General features: G+C 41.4%; 1 protein-coding gene across 2 annotated transcripts in view; it reads left to right on the top strand.

Annotated features, from left to right (window-relative positions):
* ITIH5 (inter-alpha-trypsin inhibitor heavy chain 5) overlaps positions 1-21674 on the top strand; it is a 111439-nt gene that overhangs the window by 51003 nt on the left and 38762 nt on the right. The gene's annotated exons all lie outside the window — the stretch shown is intronic.

Genomic DNA, 21674 nt, shown 5'->3' with positions numbered 1-21674 from the left:
ACTATTGTGATTCAGTGCTCTACATCATGTAGTTGCTATTAGTTTTACCTACCATAGATACAAATAAGTCATACAACAGCACTTATTGTGAAACTCTTACAATGATTACTATGCATTGATGATGCCTCTCTTGGAGAATAAGGTACTGTAAGTATTCTCAAAGAATCTGAACTAATATCACCAAGCCCTTAGGTGTAGCAGTTGCAGGCCATGCTGCCCTATTTGTAGTACAATGTAGAAATTGAGGGCCAGTTCACACTTTTGCATTGTCTTGTGGTGCGTTAATGCACATTATGTCATACATTAATGTGCTATTCGTTAAGGTAGCCCATTCAATATACCAGCACAATGAACCAGAATTGTACATGAACCTCTCGTAACAATGTATGGTCTGTGTGTTGTGGTGCGCTGTGGTGTGTTGTGCATTTGAAGTCAATCTAAAGGATTTTTTTTTTTTAATATTAAGCATGTCATATTTACCTGCTCTGGTTGGTTTTCCACAGAACAGCCCCACTCCTCCTCTTCTTGGGTCACCTGCTGGTGCTCCTCGCTCCTTAGCAAGCCACTTTCTATAGGGGCACTCATGTGGGCTCAGTCATAAGCTGCTTTGTGTTTGTCCATTGATACACACAGCATGGCGCAGCCCCACCCCCACCCCCTCTCCCCTCACTAGCTGTGGTTGACAGCAGCAGAAGCCAATGCCTCCCATTGCTGCCTGTTTCCAGTGAGAAGAGAGAGAGCCGAGAGTACCACTACGCTCAGGCAGAGTGCTGGATCAAGATTGAGGCACACCCCCTATGAACACGTGCTATTGCACGAAATGCATCAGGGAGGAGCTACAGCGTCGTGACGTCATGCCACCAGCACCATGTGGGTCCCGGCGGCCATCTTTGGAATCTACATCTGGTCAGTGAAAGTTGTTTTGTCCTTTACTACTGTTATCATTTGGAATAAATACCAATCACTTTAAAAACAATATCACGCTATTGGCCTCCTCTTTCTGGGGCTCCCTGGGAGCTTTAACCACCCACAGAGCGGCTGTGCCATTGCTGACAGTGGATGTTGAACAGTGAGGGACACCAGACCAGACCTTTTCCACCTTAAAGGGACCTCCAGGTTTCTGAGAGTGTTATCTCTAAATGCACACATTGATTGCGCATCTGGTGAGTGCACAGTCTTTACAATTTTGGCCACATCACCACCTTACTGGATAAGACCACCAGATATTGAAGATCATCACGATCTCCTATGCACCTTATTTTGGACTATATGTTGATTATCAATTTTAGCACTTTACACACCATTGGACACTATATAGTGACAAAGGTAATCACTATTCAGTCATTTTATTCATTTGTCAGCACCTTACCACTGGTGTCACTTATATACCAGTTTGCTATATCTTATGTTTATATATACATGTATATTGGATGAGAGTGACACTTTTTTATGGTACCACTAAGTCACTTTATTATTACACGCACCTTGTCACCTGTCGTTTTATGTTTTTATGGTCTTATAGATTCTTTTATTTATCATGGTTTACATACAAATATGGTTATTTTAGTGCTATACCGTGTTTTTTATTGTTATTTTGGAGGTTTTTTTGGTACCTTTTGGTGTTTAGCGGCTTCATTGACTTTTAGCGCTCACATATCCCTGTTTGTGCCATATAAGTATAAGGTAGGATGGGGGGGGAGCTTCAGGCAGAAGGTTTTTTGCTGTAATGCAGAAAATTCATTAAGGTAAAAAACCTTCAGCCTTTAGAACCACTTTAAACCCTTCACTGTACATTGCTCACATAAAGCAGATGTACTGTATTTCGATAATACAGGAATGCATGCATTTTCATGTGCATTGACAAAAGTGTAAATAGGGACTAAAATATTTTGTTGACTTACAAATGTATCCAGTCTCTTTTTGCACAAGTTCCATAAATGTTTCTTAAAGTGTTACTGCCATTGCTATCCTCTCCTTTGTTTCCTGGCTGTCATGCTGATGCTATGGCTTAAATGCTTCTTAATCTCTGACCCAGAACAAGTATGGCAAGTATTTCTGACTCTCATTTACAGCATGCTTGTACCAGGTCTGTGATGCAAAAGTATTGAAGCCAGACACAGACAGGCAACACAAATTTTCAGAAGTGGACCAGCAATGGCAGACACAATACTTTTATCATGACAGATTCACTTTAAGCTACAGTAACATTACATGGGGTTGGAGATCAAGGGCTGCTTAATGAGTAAACAGAACAATTGTTTTCGAAAAGAAGAGGGGATTTTTGTCTTTTCTACCCAGGAGATTTTAAATATACAATGCAAGGTTCATTATATGACTCACAAGAAAGGCTGTCCTTGGAAAGTTTTAATTAGATTTAGTTTATAGGAGTTGCTAGTCTTAATACTTTGCTTGAATAACTGTAAAATGACTAAGACTTGTGTAAAAAAAATAGAAAACCTGTCCCCATTTGACACTCTTTTATTTGAATACCTTCTTCAATGCAAAACAAAATACATTTTAGCTTTGAAATTTGCTCTTTCCTTCCTTAGAAATAAACCCTGCAAAATAATAGAGATCTGACACTTCTGAGAGTCTTGGCTCTTACTTCACCCCCATCATGCTCCACTATATCAGGGATCCAAGCAAAGCTGTCAGGATGGGGCTCAGCATAGATTTCATGACTGTGCTCACTTTTACTGGGTGAGCTGTCTGTGTAAATGGCACACTACTCTGGGCCCTTCTCTTGTGGGTCCAGAGATCAGCCTCAGCATTTTCAGTAGAAACAAGGCCTTGCTGCCAGCCGTAGCACTCATGCATGCAAGGGATTGCTGACAGCTCTGGAGCTTGCTTCTTGTTCCTCGGGTTCCAGTAGCAATGGCTGTACACAGGTTCTAGAGCTGTTAGCAATCACTAAGTTACAGTACAAGTACAAGAGCAGTGCTCCACCATACGCATTGTTTCTCCTTAATGTGGTTGTAAAGACCAAACATTTTTCACCTTAAAGTGGTAGTAATCAGGCTTACCTGTAGGTACTGTAAATACTACACCGCTTAGGAGATGTTTACTTCAGCACACTGCGCTCTCAATGGACAGGTTGCTATCCATTGATAGAGCTGTGCCATGGCCTGAGACTCCCGTGCGCATGCGCGGGAGTGACGTCACCATGGCCTGGCCAGTCAAACGGCCACAGCCTGGGAACCCGGGTGAAGATGAAAGCCCCGGGGAAGCATGACAGCGCTCCACTAGAGGGCTTTGTTTTCAGGTAAGTTTCATAATGTGCTAGTATGCAATGCATACTAGCACATTATGCTCTTAACTTGCAGGGAGAAGATTTTTTTAGATTTATTTTGAGGTTTACTAGTGCTTTAATATATTCTCTGCATTAAGGTAAAACAATGTCACAGTGTTTGCATCCCCCCCCCTACCTTCTTATATGTTTTCCTGAGTCCTCATTTGATCCAGGGCTGTGCCTGTCTGTAGCTGATCTCTCCTTTCTCCCTGCATTCACAGAACAGAAAGCCAGAAGCAGAAGCCATTGACTCCTGCTGCTGTTAATCAAATACTGTGAGCAGAGAGTGGGAGGGACCAAGCTCTGCTGAGTGTGTCTACAGATGCACACAGCCTAGCTTGGGAGGGAGCCCACACGTTCGCCCCCATAGGAAATGGCTTCCTAGGGTGGTGCGCAGAGAGGAACCGAAATCCCTGGCAGGGGGCAGAAGAGGAGGTTTGGGGCTGCTTTGCGCAAAACCATTGCACAAAGCAGGTAAGTTAAAAAAATTGACATTAAAAAAATTAGCTTTAAACTTTGTTAAATCTTGTAAAGGTAGACTGCGGCAGTAAAGATCCATAGACCAACTAAGTATTTATTTGACCTTCAAACATTGGATTTAAACAATGCAGCTCTGATTTCATTCTACTGCCTATAATATATTTTATGACAATATTATATGTGAAAACAAAACATGTATTACTTGATCCACTTCTGCCCCATTCTTACTCATCTTTATGTGAATCCTGAATTGTTATTCTGACTACTTTAAATATAAGGAAAGGTTTTTGTGTTTCCTTCAGAGCCAGATAAGAAACACAGCCCTTGACCCTAAGAAAACATTCCTCAGTACTTTAGAGTAGCTGGCAGAAGACTTGAGCTCTCTAATCACACAAATGGCTCCTTTCCAATGGGAACTGCTCTAAGCTGTGCCAAAGAAACTCCATGGTTGCTGCTGAGCAAACAGCAATTCTAATTTCAACAGGAGCAATTCCCAAAACAGCCCTAGTCACGTACTTAATTGAAAGGTGTCATTAAACTTTTACTTAGAGGTGTTGAATAGTCACCTGAAGACAAACACAGGAGCTGTATTATTGTGCTGGAAAAATACACCCCTCAGTAATATTCATGCATTGAGCGTATTCTCATTTAACCTCACAATTTAATTATTAGCCAGGAATTGTTAACAATTATTTCTGTTGCTTTTTATTGTTTTTACCACAGGTGCCAAATGCTTAGTGATAGTCTGGTTCTGTTGAGCAGAAAACGGAGCCCAATAAACATCCAGTAGTCACTGGAGTCATTAAAAGATCCTTGGTGGGCCATACTATGAGCCCCCTGAAAAACAGCAGAGTGTTGTCAATTTACCATCTTCTGTTAGATACAGCAGGTTAATTTAAATTGACAAATAGAGCACTGCATAGAGACTATCCGGTTCTTGCATGTGCAAAAATACACCTAAATAATTACATGACGATAATTATTATTATTCTACATTAATTGCACAGTACAGGACAGAAGATTTGTAGTTGTTAACTACTGAAAGAAGCTTATCTGTCCCCAACGTATACCAAAAATATATCAAATGACTAACTGTAAATGCTTGATTGCAGAGTTTTGCCTTTCCATAATTTTTTTTTGTAAGCCCACGGTAGGTGCACAAAAGCTAAACACCAGAAAGTGAACCAAAAGAGTGCATATGAACACACACAAAAAGAGTACTTTGGGTGTGCTTCTGCCCCCTCCCCCTTGCAGAAGTAAAGCCTTGTACACACTTCCAGTTTCATTCAACGGGCTGAACAAAAAAAACTGTCAGCTCAGGAGGAGCCACTGTACTAACTATCCAATGTTAGCACAGCGATCTCCCCCTGCCCCCCCCCCCCCCCCGCCAGAACACTCGGGTCAGTGCTCTCAGCCATGAGGTTGAGAGTGCTGATCAGGAGCTGATCGGCAGATCTTTTTCGGTCATGCCCCTTTGACAGAAGCCGCCATGACAGCCAGCTTCTGTTGGACTGGCTGCCCTACACATGGGCTGAATGTCGGCCGGGTTCTATTGAACTGGTCGATGCTGTCTGACATTCGGCCCATGTGTACTAGGCTTAAGGCACACTCAAGTCCACCTAGCTAAAAGGCCTGAAGGACTTCTCTCCTCATATTCAGCCAAAGCTGACCAATGAGTACTAGGTGGGGCTCTCCTAAAGAGAAAACACCTATGGTATGAAAAGAAGGAACCATACATCCTCCCCTAGACTTCAGGGTAGGTCCAAGACCCACACTTTCCATCCTGAGTCAAAAGAGAAAGTGTATATAAGGGAACACTTATATAAGTGCATAGTGACACAAAATAAATACTGACAACTGCTTTACTGTGCACCTCATTATTTGGTAAGAGCTTCTGGGGAGCTATGCAAGTGGAGCTTGAAGAAGTTTGCATAGCCAATATCTGCAATGTTATGTTGTTTCTGCTTTGCGTGCCAAAACTGCTTGGCTACAACTAACATCCTGCCTATCTGACACTCCCACTTATGACATCCTGTGGACTGTCTAGAGAGTTTTCCATTAAACAGCCTAGGATGAGCTGGGTGAAAGTCTAATATATCCATCCAGTAACTGCCATATATGTTGCCAAATACTGACATTATTATACTGAAGGGAATGAAGCTGCAGTGTCTATGCTAGAGTTATTATATGTTGTAGGAGGAGAAGAAATCTGATGGCCACACATTTTTCCCCTAGGCTTCAGAGTAAGCCCAAGACCTGCACCCTCCATCCTGAGTGAAAAGGGAAAACCTATATAAAGGAACACATATATAAGTGAAAAGTGACACAAAATAAATAAATATGCAAAGATAAAAAAGTGCTATTGTACATGCATTGGCTAGGCCTTTTGGTCTGGTAACAAGAATTGCCCCGGCCTCAGCTAAAAAGCAAAGGTGCTGTGACCTAGTGCAGTTTCACACAGTAAAATCCCAAACCCATAGTGCTACTCTGACAGCCCTGGGTTGCCACTCTCAGGGGGTGCTTGACACCACAAGCTTCTCTGCTTTCTCAGCCTCTGACCAGACCAGGTAGCACTGCTCAAATCAGGAGGCACTGGGCTCCTCAAAACCCTCCACACCAGGGAAATACTCCTGGTCCACACCTTATGTGGTGCACTCTTGATTCAGCTTCATTTGCCACTGGGAAGATCCCTTAGGAACCCCATAGTACCAGCAGGGGCACTATACAGCCAATCATCCTAGCCATTAGGCCAGAATGATGGCAGAGCACCCCTTACAGGATACTAATAAGAACAGAAACTACACTTGATCTTAGTCAAAAGAAGCAATTTTTCTTCCTGACTTGCTATTTGCCTCTCAAGTTGTTAGCAAATCTCTCTCCTTCAAAATAGTCAATTCCCTTGCACAGCCCCCCTTCCTTTTCCGGAAAAGTCTAATTATTTCCTGTGCTGGCCCATCATCTCCCCTCTTCCTTTCACTATACTACACAAACTTTAATGTAGCAGCCAGGGAAGGAGTGTAGGGGAATACTATAGATTGTCACTTGATTGACAGTTCTGAGTCCGCTGTGGCTTCTTACATCAGATTGTGGTGCCCAGCATCAGTTTCAAGGCTTTTGGGGGGCTTTTATAGGAATATAACAAGTTTAAAATGCGTTAAATTCACATATATTCTTATTGTAAGATTGTTGTTGAAGTTAATGATCTGGTGACAGGGTCTCATTCAAGTTAAAGGACAACTGAATGGTTACTCTTAAACTCAGATATGCCCCCTCTTTTTTTTCCGCAGCATAATTGTTGCTAATATTGTTCTCCCCTGAGTTCTAACACAACTTACCCATTTAGAGCTGTAAACACAACTTATATACACTACTGCATTAGGTATATTGCTATTATACCTGACTTCCACATTAGGTAACATTACTGCAGTGTGATAGCAAAATTTTGGACACAAACAACAAAACATACATATTTCCGCATGTTATGTCTCTTTAACCACTTCCACGCCACCCTATAGCACAAATACTGCTACAGGGCGGCACGGGTGTGTAAAATCACGTATATACAGTGGGGATTGAAAGTTTGGGCACCCCAGCTAAAAATTTGTATTAATGTGCATAAAGAAGCCAAGGAAAGATGGAAAAATCTCCAAAAAGCATCAAATTACAGATTAGACATTCTTATAATATGTCAACAAGTTAGATTTTATTTCCATCATTTACACTTTCAAAATAACAGAAAACAAAAAAATGGCGTCTGCAAAAGTTTGGGCACCCTGCAGAATTTATAGCATGCACTGCCCCCTTTGCAAAGCTGAGACCTGCCAGTGTCATGGATTGTTCTCAATCATCGTCTGGGAAAACCAGGTTATGTCAATCTCAAAGGTTTTAAATGCCCAGACTCATCTGACCTTGCCCCAACAATCAGCACCATGGGTTCTTCTAAGCAGTTGTCTAGAAAACTGAAACTGAAAATAGTTGACGCTCACAAAGCTGGAGAAGGCTATAAGAAGATAGCAAAGCGTTTTCAGATGTCAATATCCTCTGTTCGGAATGTAATTAAGAAATGGCAGTCATCAGGAACAGTGGAAATTAAAGCAACATCTGGAAGACCAAGAAAAATATCAGACAGAACAGCTCGCAGGATCGTGAGAAAAACAATTCAAAACCCACGTTTGACTGCACGATCCCTCCAGAAAGATCTGGCAGACACTGGAGTTGTGGTACACTATTCCACTATAAAGAGATACTTGTACAAATATGGTCTTCATGGAAGAGTCATCAGAAGAAAACCTCTTCTACGTCCTCACCACAAAAATCATCGTTTGAACTTTGCAAATGAACATATAGACAAGCCTGATGCATTTTGGAAACAAGTTCTGTGGACCGATGAAGTTAAAATTGAACTTTTTGGCCGGAATGAGCAAAGGTACGTTTGCAGAAGTAGGGGCACAGAATTTAATGAAAAGAACCTCTGTCCAACTGTTAAGCATGGGGTTGGATCAATCATGCTTTGGGGTTGTGTTGCAGCCAGTGGCACAGGGAACATCTCACGAGTAGAAGGAAAAATGGATTCAATAAAATTTCAGCAAATTTTGGATGGTAACTTGATGCCATCTGTGAAAAAGCTGAAGTTAAAGAGAGGATGGCTTCTACAAATGGATAATGATCCTAAACACACCTCGAAATCCACGGGGGATTACATCAAGAGGCGTAAACTGAAGGTTTTGCCGTGGCCTTCACAATCTCCTGACCTCAACATAATTGAAAATCTATGGATAGACCTTAAAAGAGCAGTGCGTGACAGACAGCCCAGAAATCTCAAAGAACTGGAAGACTTTTGTAAGGAAGAATGGGCAAAGATACCTCAAACAAGAATTGAAAGACTCTTGGCTGGCTACAAAAAGCGTTTACAAGCTGTGAAACTTGCCAAAGGGGGCAGTACAAGATATTAACTCTGCAGGGTGCCCAAACTTTTGCAGACACCATTTTTTTGTTTTCTGTTATTTTGAAAGTGTAAATGATGGAAATAAAATCTAACTTTTGTTGACATATTATAAGAATGTCTAATCTGTAATTTGATGCTTTTTGGAGATTTTTCCATCTTTCCTTGGCTTCTTTATGCACATTAATACAAATTTTTAGCTGGGGTGCCCAAACTTTCGATCCCCACTGTATACTGTATTTGATTTTGCACATCTGGGTAGGGGGCGCGTGTGAGCGCCCTACCCGTGCCACCATTCGCGGCTGTCAATCACCAGGTCCTGGCTGGTGATTACCCACTGGCGCACAGTGATTACCGACAATCACTGATGGGGAGGAGGGTTGCTTTGTTTACTAACAGTTCTCCTCCCTGTCAGTTTGGGCACACTGCTCTGGATGGCTGTGTACAGCCATCCAGAGCAGTGTGCTTACAGTGAAGCACACACCCCCGCCCCCTAGTAAAACACTCCCAGCACACAGTTAACCCTTTGATCGCCCCTCATGTTAACCCCTTCCTGCCCAGTGCCATTAGTACAGTGTCAGTGCTTTTTTTTAGCACTGATCACTGTATTGGTGTCACTGGGGATGTCAGTGACACCAAGTCAGTTTCCCCAGTGCCAGAATGCCTGCCGCAGACCCGCTATAAGTCGCTGTTCATTATTATTAAAAAAAAATTCCAGTATCTACAGTATACCGCCATTTGTAAATACTATAACTTTCACATACACCAATTCATTTACACTTATTGGGATTTTTTTTGTAAAGATATGTAGCAGAATACATTTTAGCCTAAATTTATGGCAAGATTTGATCTTTAATTTTTTTTTTTACTGGACATGTTTAACCACTTCAGCGCCGCCCTATAGTAGAAATACTGCTACAGGGTGGCACGGGTGCGCAAAATCACTTATATATATGCAATTCACGCTCCCGCGGTTTTCTCGGGCCGGGGGATGTGACGACCCGTGGGTGCCGTGATTTGATTCCCGAGGGATCAATCATCCAATTTAGGCCAGTGATGGTCAGCCTAAGTTGGATGATCGATCCCTGTCCTATCAGGGATCTTCCTGTACCTGTGTTTACAGTTACACAGGTACATGAAATTATGAAATCCTCAGTCCCAGAGAGAGAAGAATCAACACACTTTAGGACACATTTAACCCCTTGATCACCCCCCTCCCCGGTTAATCCCTTCACAGCCCTGTCACCTGTGCCATTAGTACATTGCACAGATTTTTTGCTAATCACTGTATTAGTGTCGCCGGTGACTTCAGATAGCGTTAGCATCAGTTGGCATCAGTTTGCGACACTCTCAGACAGCGTCGAATTGCCCATCAGTACACCAGTAATCATATTTAACCTCTTGATTGCCAGGAAAGTGCTCACATACACTATAAACCTCCAATGCTAGTATAGTGTCTGAATGGATCAATATCTTTGATAGATCAGCGTTCACATTAGTATAGTGTCCCCAAAAATGCAGCATTAGCGGGATCAGCCCCAGCACTGGCCAGCACCTGCGTTTAGCCCCCATGCTTACCCCCCCTTCTCCCCCAGCAAGTGCAAAGTCAGTAGGTCACTGTCACTTGATACATTGCACACAAAACCGCAGTGTTTCGCAGAATCAGGCCTGATCTCTGTTAGCACTTGCCGGTAACTTTTTTTGTAGCCGTTCAAGTGCTCTTTTTCTCGTGAGTCACACTAGGTACCTATAAATTTAGTGACCAAAATGTCAATGGAAAGGTACTCTAGTGAAGAGGCCTACAGGATTCTGAGCATGTCAGATGAGACCAAAGGGGAAGACTCACTGACACAATCAGCCTCAGAATACGAACCTGTAGACAGCAGCGGCACCCTGACAGATAGCTCAGACAATGGAGAAAAGGTCCCTGCTAAGATCAGGCATAACCAACCGCATTCCCAGGTTGCTGAGATGTTACAATTGCATGATGACTCTCATATGCAGCAGAGTGCCAGTACTAGTGCTGCTCTACCTTTTGGTGAACTGGTGAGCACCAGCGGCCTAGTACATCCTGGTCTTTCACATACCAGCACTTCAGTATCACTGACGTGATATGGCGAGTCCCATAAGTGCAGTACAAGCTGGGTCGGTGGCGAGCACAAGTATTGTCCCACAACCACCAGGAATTTTCACACAGGCCCGTAGAGCCCCTAGTATCCTTCTGGATGTGCTTGCAAATCCCGATTGGCAGCCCACACATTCTGCAGCACCTGTACTTCCCCCATTCACTGCCCAATCTGGAATTCAGGTGGAAACAGCAAATTTAAATACTTCCCTTGATTTTTTGGAGCTGTTTTTCACAGATCTGTATGCATTGATTGTGGATCAAAGCAATTTATATGCACAACATTTTATCGCCGCCAACCCAAATTCAAACCTTGCCAGACCATTCACATGGAAACCCATTATGGTTTACGAATTTACATTTTTTTTCGGGCCTAGCCCTCAACATGGGCATTACTAAAAAAAATTAATTGTGGTTGTATTGGTTCACAGATCATCATATGCCCGTGTTCTCTGCTGCTATGGCCAGGCATAGATATGAGAGTATAATGTGTTTTATGCATTTCAATGATAACACACTCTGTTGTCCTCGGGGTGACCCTGAATTTGACTGGCTTCCCAAAATTCGGCCACTCGTAAAGCACCTTAACCAAAAATTTGCAGATGTCTAAACTCTCCAGCAAAACATCTGTATGATGAGTCCCTCAATTTTTCTGGCCGCCTTGCATTCAAACAATTTATCCCCAGCAAGAGTGCCAGATATGGGGTCAAAATGTATAAGACCTGTGAGAGGGCAACAGGCTATACAAATAAGTTTCAGATTTACAAGGGAAAAAATAGTCACGTGGAGCCCCCCAGATGCCCAGACTACATGGGGAGCAGTGGCAAGATAGTTTGGGACTTGGTGTCATCCTTTTTCCATATTGGGTACCACTTATACAAGGACAATTTTTATTCAAGCATGCCACTATTTAGACATTTGTACAATCTTGGAATTGGCGCATGTGGCACAGTGAGACGTAATAACCAGGGCTTCCCCCAATGGCTTGTAAATACCCATCTTAGAAATGGGAAAAAGCCTGCTTGAGAAATGAGGATGTCATTCAGCTGCAGCACCGTTTTGTTTATTCTGACAGCAACAGGGTCTTGCTCTCAGAATATACATAAGTAGGTGAGTGCAGTGCTGTTGGATGAGATTTTTCATCCGCAGTTAAAAAAAGAGCATATATGCTGAAGTATGGGGGACCTGGGGTGGCCAGTGGGTGGATGGCCCCTATGCTTTGGCATATATATTTTATAATATTTGTTGGCACATTTCATGTGAGCCCACCATTAGAAGTAGGTGGATGCAGGGTGGTATATGCTAATGGTGGGTATACCATTTCTGCCAGAGACTTCTTCTCTTTTTTTCATTCAGCCCACAGGCTGCATACAAAAAAAAGGAACATAGCATATACACCCAACAAGGACCAGCGACATACTGGTACATCATTGGACTTTGAGTGGCTCTACCAGGATGATGCCTGCAGCTCGGCTTTCATGTAAAAGCAATCCTAGTGGCTAATTAACTGCAGAATTGCTTTTACAAGCAGTGGGATAAGATGCCCCCCTCCCCCACTGCCTTCCATGGCCTTCTCGGGCAGTCCCGTGCCATCAGGCAAACCTGACAATGCAGCCGAAGTTTCTGCCAGCTGACCATAGAGCTGATTGGAGACCAGAATTGTGCCAATCATCTCTAGTCTAAGAAATCGGAAGATACGAGCATTTCATCACTTCAGTTTCGAAGGATATAAACATTGCCATTTATAAATTGGGAAAGCATCTATAACACCGATCTTGGTGAGATTAGATAATGTAATGGCAGAGGAGAAATCTAGAGTCTGATAGACCCCAGATTTCTCAAAAAGAATATATGACAATGCCCATTGAAGTTATAGGGGATATTTGCATTCCATGTGATAGCATTAAAAGTGATCAAAAAAAAAATTAAAGGGACAGTGTAAAAATAATTAAAAAAATCAAACTAACTTAAAAAAAAAAGCACCCTCACCCCCCCACCTGCACGCGTTGACCCTGTGGCAGTGTGTAAACAGTGGTTGCACCATGCATGTGAGGTATCGCTGCGAACATCAGATCAAGGGCAGTAATTTTAGCACTAGCCCTACTCTGTAAATCTAAAATGGTAGCTTGTAAAGGCTTTTAAAGTGTTGCCTATGGATATTAAAAATGTATGCAGTTTGACGCCATTTCACAGGGCATGCGCAGTTTTAAAACATGTCATGTTTGGTATCTATTTACTCAGCATACCATCATCTTTTATATTTTACCAAATAATTGGCCAATATATTGTGCTTTTGTGCATTGAAAGTAAAAAAAGTATATTTTTTTTAAAACAATTTGCATTTGAAAAATTGCTGTGCGAGTACTATGTGACTTAAAAAAATTGCAGCACCCACCATTTTATTCACTAGGGTGTCTGCTTTAAACAATATATAATGTTTGGGAGTTCAAAGTAATTTCCTAGCAAAAAATACAGATTTTTTTTCATGTGAACAAAAAGTGTCAGGAAAGGCTTGTTCTTCTGGTGGTTAGAAGAGTGAGTGATGTGTGGCATAAACTTCTAATGCTGGGCATAAAATGCCCCCACCCCCCAAAAGTAGACACCCCAAACTATTTGCTGAGAGGCATGTTGAGTCAATAGAAGAATTTATTTTTTTACCACAAGTTTTTGGAAAATGAACAAAAAATTTTTTTTTTTTACACAAAATTGTCACTTGATTTAGTGCTCACACATGCCATGGGTATATGTGGAATTACTCCCCAAAATAAATGTTGCTACTTCTCCGGAGTATGGGGATACCACATGTGAGAGACTTTTTGGCAGTCTAGCCAAGTACAGGACCCCAAAAGCCGATAAGCACCTTCAGGCATTTAAAGGGCTTTATTTCCTCATTACACTTCCTGGTTATCACAGTTTGAGAGGCCTTGAAATGCCAGAATAGCACCAATCCCCCCCAAATGATCCCTTTTTGGAAAGTAGACACCCCATGAATTTGGATAAAAAGCATGGTGAGTATTTTGCAGATCTTGTTTGTTGGCACAAGTTTTGGACAATGAAGAAAGAAAATATATTTTTTCTATTTATATATTTCAAAACCTTGTGAGAAAAAATTAGATCAACAAAATACTCACCATGCCTTTTTAAATTCCTTGGGGTGTTTACTTTCCAAAACAGGGTCATTTGGGGAGTTTGGTTCTATCCTGGCATTTCAGGGCCTCCGAAATTGTGATAGGTAGTGAGGTAGTGAGGAAGTAAAAAAAAGAGGAAGTTACGCACTTTCAGGCTTTCAAAGTGGTCATTGGATTTCAGGCTCCTGTATGTGGCTAGACTCCCAAAAAGTCTCATACATGTGGTATCCTCACTCTCGGTAGAAGTAGCAGAATGTATTTTGGGGTGTAATCCCACATATACCCATGGCTTGTGTGAGCAATATATCATTTAAGTGGCAACTTTGTGTAAAAATATATATATGTTTTTGCCATTTTCCAAAAACTTGTGGAAAAAAAATAAATCTTCCATGGACTCAATATGCCTCTCAGCAGAGGGCAGGGGTGTCAAACTGGCGGCTCTCCAGCTGTTACGAAACTACAAGTCCCATCATGCCTCTGCCTTTGAGAACCATGCTTGTAACTGTCAATCTTGCAATGCCTCATGGGACTTGTAGTTTGGCAACAGCTGGAGGGCCGCCAGTTTGACAGCCATGGCTTAGGGTGTCTACTTTCCGAAAAGGGGTCATTTGGGGGTGTTTGTACTGTTCTGATATTTTAGCACCTAAAGAAATGATAGGCAATCAGAAAGTAAAAGCTGTGTAAATTCCATTATCTATACCATAGTTTGTAGACGCTATAACTTTCACACAAAGTAATCAATATACACTTATTGGGATTTTTTTTTACCAAAACCATGTAGCAGAATACATTTTGGCCTAAATTTATGACAAAATTTGAGTTTTTTTGAGAAAATATCGTTTTTTTTATCGTTATATCGTGAAAAATAAAAATGAAGATGATCAAATACCACAGAAGGAAAGCTCTATTTATGTGAAAAAAGGACACAAATTTCACTTATGTACAGTATTGCATGACCGCGCAATTGTCAGGGAAACTAGTGCAGCGCTGTATAACAAAAAGTGGCGTAAATTGCAGTATCTATACCATAGTTTGTAGACGCTATAAACTTCACATCAAGCAATCAATATACACTTATTGGGATTTTTTTTTACCAAAGACATGTACCAGAATACATTTTGGCCTAAATTTATGACTAACTTTAAGTTTACTATATATGTTTTATCAGAGGTGTAGCTAGGATATTTTGCGCCCGGGGACGATCTATAAAATTGGCGCCCCAGTCCCACCCCCCCGTTTAATCACATAAGTGACACCAATGATGGGGCACTATTCCTCCCACTGACACCAATGACACTTACCTTGCTGACCCCTGCTCCAGCCTAAGCTCCTTCCCTCTCCCATCCACAGCCAGCATACCTGGTTGCAGAAGCACCATCTGCACGGCACACTTACCGATCAGCTGTTTTCTTCACTTGCTCCGGCCGCTCCCTCACTCGATCTTCGTGCTGCTCCTCCTCTCCAAGCTCCACCTCCTTGCAGGTGATTGGCCGCCTGTGTGCCTTTCCTGAGCTACAGTTCTGGCGCCCAATCACCGGTGAGGAGGCGGAGCTTGCAGAGGGAGGTACAAGCTGCCATAGGCTGTCCAGTGATCCCGAGGGTGTGGCCAGATGACAAGGGCGGCATGTCATCCCGCCCACACATCGCTTCCAGGGAAAAGAAGACACCGGACCTCTCTACCCCTCCTCCATGAGCGCCTCCTGGACTGGATCATCGTGGGACTGGGACACAGAGCCAGGTAAGACACAGCAGCTCACTGCCCGCCCCTGTACTAAGTGTACCTTCAGTTGGAAGGGGGAGGGCGGCGGCACCGCGCAGCCCCCTTAAAAAAGTGCCGCCCTAGGCAAACGCCTTGTTTGCCTCGCGGCAAATAAGCCTCTGGTTGTAAGCCTCATTTTGGCGCCCCTGTACCTTGGCGCCCGGGTACATATGTAACCCCCCTCCCCCAGCTATGCCTCTGTGTTTTATAGCCAAAAGTAAAAAATATGTTTTTTTTGTCAAAATGTTGTCTTTTTTTATTTATAGCGTAAAAAATAAAAAGCGCACAGGTGACCAAATACCACCGAAAGAAAGCTCTATTTGTGTGAAAAGGATGTAAATTTCGTTTGGGTACAGCATTGCATGACCGCACAATTGCCAGTTGAAATAGTGCAGCTCATAATAGCCAAAAAAGGGCTGGTCAGGAAGGGGGGTAAATCCTCAGGAGGGCAAGTAGTTAAAATGGTTCAAATACAAATACCTGTAGATCCTGACAGAAATTGGGTGAGCTCCTAATTTCCTGTTTGAGGTGAGTTACAGTGCCTCTGCTGCACTGAAATCTGAAGCAATGTTTTACCCTGTAGTTCACTTTTGTGGACTACAGAACCCCCCCCCCCCACCATGCTATGGGTGTAGGGAGAGGAAGAGGTGGTCTGTCGTTCCAACATAATTCACCCAGTGATCTGCTCAGTAACATGCTTCCTCTCCTTGCATGGCCCTGCATTATGGTAAAACACATTACTGCAACACAAAGGTATGAGTCCACCCTTCGTGTCAAGGTTTGTTAAAGCTGATCTCCACCTTCTCCACCTGATTTTTTTTTCAGACCAATCCAAACTTTGTTGCAGGTTATAAACATTTCAGATACTCACCCTCCCAGTAGATCTACCAGTGTCTTGCAAAATTCTATCAGAGTCTGCCCCTGCTTAGTATCTTCTTATGTGATGTCATCAGGAGGTCTGCTGACTCTTCCAGGTTCAGGTGCTGGGATTCATGATTACACGCCCAAGGGCCAGCCCCCCTCCTTTCTCACTGAATGACTATGCCGTGCATATCCCAGGAGGCCATGTGGGCATAATGCTGTCATTAACCTAGGTGAGTGACACACATAAGGGGCAGGCCTGAAGTTCTTACACAAAAAAATGGTTAAGAAAAGTGTGCTATGTGTGCAGTGGAGGGAAGAAGGGGTGGAGAGGAGGAAACTTAAACTTGAGGGTAAAGATCCACTTTAAGGACTATACTTAGGTTAAAAGTCATTACGCCAAACACTAACATTCACTAAAAGCCCTGCACTGAGAATTAAATTGTATCTAAACCCCAGATTTAAACAATGTCCTTTTCCTTCTGAAAACTAGATTTTTTTTATATGTTTTACCAGGTGATGATGCCTTCTTTAGAACATCCCCTGCTAGGATGGCAACATTCACTCCTATTTGTCTATGCAGGGGCAGCGTTGTCATTCTAAGACACACACCCCAAATGCAGAGCTTGGTCCTCTCAGCTCCTCTTCATGTACACCAGGGGTCTCCAAACTTTCTATACAAAGGGACAGTGTACTTTGCTTCACACTTTGAGGGGGCAAAACATGTCCTATCCTGGAAATGAACAATGTCCCATCTTTGGTATTAGGGGAAATAATAGTGCCTCTTGATGGTGTCAATTAGAGGAACAGTGCTGCATTGTTGGTATCAGAGGAAGGCATAGCGCCCCATCGCTGGTGTCAGTGGGAGGCATAGTGCCCCATCATTGGTATTAGTGGGAGGAATAGTGCCCCCCTGTTGGTATTAGTGAAGGAATTATTGCCATATTGTTGGAGGAAGAGTTCTGTGTATCAGTTGGAGGAATAGTACCCCAAGAGTTGGATAAAGGTATGCAAAGGGCCACAGTCGGCTCCCAGGCCATAGTTTGAAGACCACTGATCTACATAACCTACCATTTCAGGTCTGCCAAGTCTTGCCTAGGTAGAGCACAGCCACTGGTGTAAATCTGGAAATGGGCAGAAGAAGCATGTGAACCGTGCTGGCACATAGCTCTAAAAGCAAATAAATTATACACTTGAAAAAGAAATTGGAGGAATAAAAGGTATTCATACGCATTTTAATTGCAAATTTTTAAAATACAGTTATATTGGAAGGTTTAATTACACTTTAACATCAGACTCCTGACAGAAAAAGACAATACTGATGTTATTAACTTTCAGATGATTTGGAGACATTGACTAGAATCAATTTTATTCTATAGTATGCTGAAGAAAGAGGTCACTGATGCGTAACATTTTCCTTTATTACCAAAGTGCCATTTAGATGGTGGATTTGAATCAAGTGATTTTTCCTTGTTAAAGAAGATCTGAATTTGACTACAGTTCATGGGTAGAACTGTGGAACATCAGACACTGTCTTACAAGTAATCCTTTGTGTTCACATTCAGCTTTGTAAAAAGAATATGTTAATACTTTATCTCCTGCAAGCACGCTAATCAGAGGGAGAAGGGATTTCTGAAAAGTTTATAATTACAGAAACCCACATTCTTCAGATGTTACTTTATCACACTAGTTTTTTTTTTTTTGGAACAATACCAAAGTAATTTGCAAGCCAACCTGACATCATTAGAACGTTTGATATAAATAAAGTATGCCAAACACTATGTACTGAGTACCTCAAAGCAGCGAGGTTTATAGAAAGAATCCAAGAATGTTAGGAGAATGAAGACATATTGGTGCCACTGGGTGTCTGAACTGAGTTGATTCCAGATAGGAGATTATCAAGAAATTGAAGGCCTATGCACAATTAAGCATTTCATTGCAGTGTTTTAATACATGTGCATTAATGCACATTGTGGTATATGTTGACTTGCATTATAGCAGCCCTTTTAATTATGAAAGGGCTGTCAATGCACTACAGTGGATGAAAAAACACGCACAATCCTTTTAGCAATGCAGGGCACCGCAATGCATGTTTTATGAATTTGGGGAACTGTGGTGTTTAGTGCATTGGGCTCCACTGTACAATGCATTGGGGTGCCATTTACAGTGAATGGTCCCGCACATAGAGCAGGTGTGTTACCATTTTCTTGTGGTATCACATGTGTTTTAGTGCCATTACCACAAAGTACAAGTGTGAATGGGCCCTGAATTGAGTGACTCACTACCACCATTGTACATATTTCCTTCCCTCTTCACTCACACACAAATATCGCATGTATAAGCATTTTAATCCGTATAGGGATTTTCCATTAAATGTAAAATGTGCTTATTATGTGATCACCATTCTACAACATTCTTTCTAGGAAAGCCTTTTGGTTTGTAGGATTTTTTATTGTTTCACAATTTGAATCATTAAACCAAACATAATAAAAAAATAGTTATGTATATGTGACAGAAAAGAGCATTGTATACATGGCATAAAAGTTACACATGCCAAACAAATCTTCAATTAAAATAATTAAAATCGTAAAGTTCACCCTTCGTAACATGTTACGATACAACCATATTCACGGTGTAACATGTAACATGTTACTGTACAACCGACCCTCACACCCTCCCGATCTTCTTCTCCGCTAGCTGTCACAATTTAAAAAAAAACAAGGCTGTGCAGAGCTCTGCCCACCCAACTGCATCATTCATTCACAGAGTTCTGTGAATGGGAAAGTACAAGTCCCGACTGCTTTTGCGGCTGTTGGCTTGTAGTTCTCAATTAACTACCATGGCACTGTGGAGCGCTGTGATAGTTCATTGATTCTTCCTGTCAGTGTAAAACTGCCTGCCCGTACAAGGTACGATCAGAAGGATTACACTGACATTCTGCAGGAGACGATCTGCTGATCACTGGCACAATGCTTTACGGGCTCTAAAAACAATAAAAAGTAAATGCACATTTTTTACCTGCAAAAAAAATGTACATTTAATATTTTTTGATAAAAGGTGAACATATCCTTTAAAGTATTTACATTTTTTATTATGTTAACTAAATTACATCATAAAATGTTGGTAAATATTTTATGCTAAAAGTAATCAACATGTAGTCAACATATGTAAAAATGAAAAAGGCAAGATTTAGGATCGAGCAGTTCAGATTTGAGCTGATATAATATGACATACTCATTTAGAAATGTTTGGTATGTTCTAAATTGTCGTTGTCTGGCTGCTGATAGACTGTTCCCGTAATACTGATGTAATGTTTGTATTCACTGTTCATTAATGACAACAGCCTCTCATTTATATGACAAAGGTCACTGATTTTGCCAAATTTAACAGCTGGAGACAGACTAACCTCCAGCTGGTAAATTTGGCAAAATCATTATAAATGTATAGATAAGAAAAGTTGAATGGTCACATAAAATTATGGAGTTTTAGTAAAACCAGGACCTTTTTCTTTTTACTTTTTGGTGTAGGGGTAATTTTTTTTCAGAGTGGTGAAGGGTTAAAACCACTATCAGATTTTTATTGCTGTCACCGGGATGATTCAATTTACCCTCTTTATAATGTCCTGGTAACCACCACTGAAAGAGAAAATCCAGAATTTTGAGTTGTCACCAGAACAGAAATAGAGGGGATTTTATCTCACTCTGGAGTGTTACTTTCTGTTGTGTTTACAGGACAGGAAGTGTAGGGAAATCTCTGAAATAGGAAACACATGGCAAAAAAAAAAATCACTTTACTTGTAGTGAATCAGAAGGATAGCCCTATTGTTTTAGATCAGTCAAGTCAAATTTAAAACAGTGGGTCCAATGCAGTGGAATCATTTTTTAGGGGGGCGTAAAAATGTAATACCATTAACAAAAAAATAATATGGAACATTTGTACTCCATCTCCAACTTACGTTTTATGCCAGAAAGGGACTTTTAACATTTCCAAAAGTGTTTGGTTGCAGTATTATGTAAGGCAGTATAACTGTTATCAGTTGAAACATTTTGAGGGCTCATTTACGCACGTTTTTATACCACAAAGACTGAAAAAGACATGAGAATGCCACATGCAACCCAAAAATCTAAATTTTGGCTTAGCCATTTTGGATCTACCCATTTGCTCATCAGACTGATGTAAAGGATTAAAGTAAACATTTCTTAAGTGAAATAAGGGGGTTTTCAATGCTGACTTCCTCCTGAAGATACTAGTTAACTGGCTATTATGCCCACTGACTTTCACAGTGATTGACCAGAAGTCGGTATACAGATGAAGAAAGTTGGAAAAAAGACCTTATATGCAAGTTTGTTGTGGATCCATCATTCAAAGAATTTAAAGATGTTGGTGAACATGACAGTGAGGCAACTAGCATTAATAAAAAGGAAAAATAAAAAAATGTCAGCCTTTATTTTTCTTTCCTGTTTATTTGAAGGTGCCCCTGATCATATAAAGGTGGTCAGAAGGTCCAAGTAACAATTTTTGTGCAGTCAGCAGTGTATAAACATGGGCATTTATAACAGCTATTGTACGTGTGTGAGCATGCCCATAGTTATCCAAACATTTCCCAGGCCAACTGAATTTGGCCAGATTCGTTGATATTCATTGTATGCCTACTGGCAGCTTTAGTAAGTCATTCTGTTTCATTGCACTAGGTATAACCCACTATATCCATGTACAACGCAATACAAAATTGCTGTATTTTTGTAATATGCACCAATATATACATGGAAAAAGTTTAATGATAATATATCATTATTATACATAAAAGTAATCAGTAATTTGTAGTAGTCAGTTGACTAGTTATTTGCAGTCTTGAGCTAAATATAATTGATCTGGAGGGATGTTAATAAATGTTGAAATGCAATTCTAGCATATTTTCTCAGGACCATTGGCTCTCAAAGTGTGGTTCTTGATCATCCTCTGTGTGGTTCTTAGCAATCTTTCTTTAGTGTACATTCTGCTGAAAACAATAGTATCATTAGTGGTACTGGACAGCAGTCAGCCAGAAAAACACAAGGTGGTAGAATGGTTTGGAGTGTGTGATTAACACA

Source organism: Staurois parvus, unplaced genomic scaffold (genome assembly GCF_062004578.1).
Source record: "Staurois parvus isolate SC_StPar_1 unplaced genomic scaffold, SC_StPar_1.0 ptg000712l, whole genome shotgun sequence".
Taxonomy (NCBI): domain Eukaryota; kingdom Metazoa; phylum Chordata; class Amphibia; order Anura; family Ranidae; genus Staurois; species Staurois parvus.
Note: the sequence above shows the minus strand (reverse complement) of the source record. Positions and strands in the feature narration are given on the sequence as shown.